The sequence below is a fragment of the Meles meles genome, chromosome X (genome assembly GCF_922984935.1).
Source record: "Meles meles chromosome X, mMelMel3.1 paternal haplotype, whole genome shotgun sequence".
In the NCBI taxonomy this organism is placed as follows: Eukaryota; Metazoa; Chordata; class Mammalia; order Carnivora; family Mustelidae; genus Meles; species Meles meles.
Window position 1 is genome coordinate 69715138 of NC_060087.1, and position 3781 is coordinate 69718918.

A 3781-nucleotide genomic window follows, 5' to 3' on the forward strand; every position below is an offset into this window, starting at 1 on the left:
CAACACAAGAAACAACAGGTGTTGGCGAGGATGTGGAGAAAGGATAACCCTCTTGCAGTGTTGGTAGGAATGCAAACTGGTACAGGCACTTTTGAGAACAGTTTGGAGGTTCCTCAAAAAGTTAAAAATAAAACTACCCTATGATTCCTACCACCCAGCATTTGCACTACTAGGTATTAGCCAAAGGATACAAAAATGCAGAATCAAAGGAGGACATACACCCTAATGTTTATAGCAATATTATCAATGATAGCCAAACTGGCTATGGAGAGAGCCCAAATGTTCATTGACTGATGAATGGATAAAGAATATGTGAATATATATATATATATATATATATATATATATATATATATATATATGAATATCTGTGTGTGTGTGTATATATACACACGTACACACATTGGAATATTATGCAGCCATCAAAAAGAACAAAATCTTGCCATTGGTAATGATGTGGGTGGAGCTAGGGTGTATTTTGCTAAGTGAAATAAGTCTCTAGGAGAAACACAAATACCATATGAAATCACCCATATATAGAATTAAAGAAGGTAAACAGATGAACATATGGGAAGGGGAAAAAAGAGAGGTAAATAAGTCATAAATACATTTTTTTCAAAATTTTTATTTATTTATTTGAAAGAGAGAGTGAGAGAGAGAGAAAACATGAGCAGGGGAAGGAGCAGAGGGAGAAGCCAGGTCCCTACTGAGCAGGGAGCCCAAAACTGCACTGGAGCCCAAAACAGCACTGGATCCCAGGACACTAGGATCATAATGTGAGCCAAAGGCAGGCCCTTAGCCAATTAAGCCACCCAGGCACCCCAGTCATACGTGACTCTTAATGACAGAGAACAAACTGAGGGTTGATGGAGGGAGGTGGGTGGGGGACAGCCTAGATGAGAGATGGGTATTAAAGAGGACACTTGTGATGAGCACTTGGTGTTGTATGTAAGTGAAGAATCACTGAATTCTACTCCAGAAACCAGTATTTCACTGTATGATAACTAATAAAATTTAAATTTAAAAAATGAGTCCTTGATCTCATTTTGCTAAGGTTTTTTAAAAGATTTTATTTATTTACTTGAGAGAGAGAGAGATAAAGGGAGAGGGTGAGCACTCCCATGAGTGGGGGTTGGGGGGAGGCAGGGCAGAGAGACAGGGAAAAGTAGACTCCTTGCTGAGCAGGGAGCCTGGCATGGGGCTTGATCCCAGGACCCTGAGATCATGACCTGAGCTGAAGGCAGACACTTAGCCACTGAGTCACCCAGGAGCCACATGATTACACTATTTTTGTTTGTTTTCCTAGTTACTATCTTACAAAGTCAGTAAATTTAATTCTAAGAAGCAAATAAGTAAGCTAAAAAGAAGCCAAGAATGATACCCATACTTTACTTGAAAAGATTATCTCAAATGGGACAAAATTTATTTCTGTAGGGCAAGCTAAATTAACCAAATCAATCTATATGTATGTATTTTTCATTCCTAAATGTCAAAAGATCAATTGCCAAGAGTATCTTGTGTACTGAAAGGTCAGTTATATTTAGTCATTAGGTTACCTAATAATTAGTATTATAGCAATCGGTCCCAGTTATACCCAGCTGCTCTGTGATCAACCTACATGTGACTGATTGAAACAATGATGATAAGGATAATGATGAAAGCCTGAAAATCAGTTTTACAAAGGCTCAGATTATAAAATAATTTACACAACCATGACTCATCTATGGAATACATGGCTTTTAACAAGGCTGTTAAAGTCTCTAGAGAAACAGCTTATTAGGAAAGAAATTTCTTTATGAGAAAAGAAAGTTTAAGTTTATTGATACAAATATAACAATGGGAATATACATGCCATTTGAACATGTTTTTGTTCTTGAAAGTATATTTTCTTGTAGAAAATAATGGGATTATTGATAAATGAAAATATTTTTATTTATTTTAATAGAGATTAAGTGTAGGTAGTTTCTACTACTGAAATTATATGTTATTGTATTTTTCAGTATGCTTGAATGCTATTGGATTTTATTCCTTCTACTCTTCCATAATCATTCAAATTTGTTTTAATCTGTAATTTAATTCAGCAGTTATTAAACACATATTATGTGAAAATAATGGCATTAGGACTCATATAGGGAGGAAAACGTCCCAAATTTCTTCCAACAAGAATTTATAAACATGTGGGAGGTGGAAATGTGTATGTACATATTTATGTAATACTTCAATGTATAGCTATCTTAAATATTAAATGAATAGCCAAAATTTTTTATTATTAATTGCTGATAGCTTACTATGTACCAAAGACATTGCTAAGACTTTTATTTTTTTTATTTATTTTTTTTTAATCAGACAGGAGCGGCTGGGGTGTTGCAAGTCCCGGCCACGCAGAGACGTTAATCACGCATCATGCGAGCTCCAATCATCATGTTCCGATCTGCCCTCCCGAAGGAGGAACAGGTAAGGATTATCCTACCTGACGATGAAGACTTTTAGATAAATTTCCCCATTTTGTCCTTACAATTACTTGTAGGTCATATTCTAATTTTAAGAAGAAACTAAGAAAAGTTATATCCACATTTCAGTTATACTCTGTGATCATAAAAGCAAAGGAGGGATGTGATATCAATCAAGTATGTAAAAATTGTCAATTTTGAAATGGGCCTCAAATAAACCATTTTATTTCTCTACAGGAGGATATTGTTAGGATGGGCATTCAAAGAAAAGAAAATAGGTTTTTCAAAATTCATAAACCAAAAATATTTACAGTTTTTTTAAAGAATGTTAAATGTAAGTAGACTATAGTAACTAAGAGTGTGGGTTCTGGCATAAAATTCTTGGATTCAAAATCTTATTAGCTGTATGACCTTGGGCAATTTACTTAACTTCTCTGTGTTATATTTGACTCATCTGTAAATGAAACTTGCTGTTGTACCTTCCATTTACAGTTTTTCTTTTTTATAATTGAATGAGAGTAGTGACTAACATAACACAATAAAAAAGAGTTAAATGAGAGAATTCGTATTAAATGATTAGACTAGGCCTGCGACATAATAAGCAATCAATGTATCATTTTATTATTATCAATAGTACTGATTACCCTAAGGGGACTGGTGCAATAATGTAACACAATTACACTAAACTTCAGAAATATAATTTCTTTTGTACTCCATCTAGTGCATAACACAGAGCTGACAAAGCCCACATTGACCCCTTTTCCTTTGAACCCATATTACTTCAGTTTTCCATATAAGATACCCAATAAATACTTCATTTTTTCAATGGCTATTTTATTTAACAGGGTCATATCTTCTTTGAACTCTTATTTTAGGAATTAGCTGGACCATTGTTAAGGCTTAACACATTATAGTTACTTTTTTTTTTTTTTTTTACTTTGTGCATAGCTTATTATTTCAAAGAGACTTCAAACTCCTAGAGAATAGGAAATATGTGTTATGTAACTGTGCATTCCCTCCAGCACCCAGTGTGTTATGTAGTCACACTGAATTCTTTTAAAAGAATTTATTTATTCATCTGATAGAGAGAAAGATAAAGCAAGAGAGGGAACACAAACAGGGAGAGTGGAAGAAGGAGAAATAGGTTCCAAGCTGAGCAGGGAGCCTGATGTGGGGCTCGATCCCAGTACCCTGAGATCATGACCTGAGCCAAAGGCAGGTGCTTAACAACTGAGTCACCCAGGCACCCCACCCACAGTGAATTCTTAAGAAAGCTAGCTTCTCCCTCCCCTCCCCCAGAAAAGAAAGCTAGTTTCCCATGGGTATGCTAC

The 3781-nt window shown here is 35.2% G+C and overlaps 1 non-coding gene across 1 annotated transcript; it reads right to left on the reverse strand.

Annotated features, from left to right (window-relative positions):
- Positions 1-2341: 2341 nt before the first annotated feature.
- On the reverse strand, positions 2342-2477 carry LOC123935707. Its single transcript, XR_006816983.1, has one exon. It is a non-coding gene; the product is annotated as a U8 small nucleolar RNA (small nucleolar RNA).
- Between the last annotated feature and the right edge of the window lie 1304 nt (positions 2478-3781).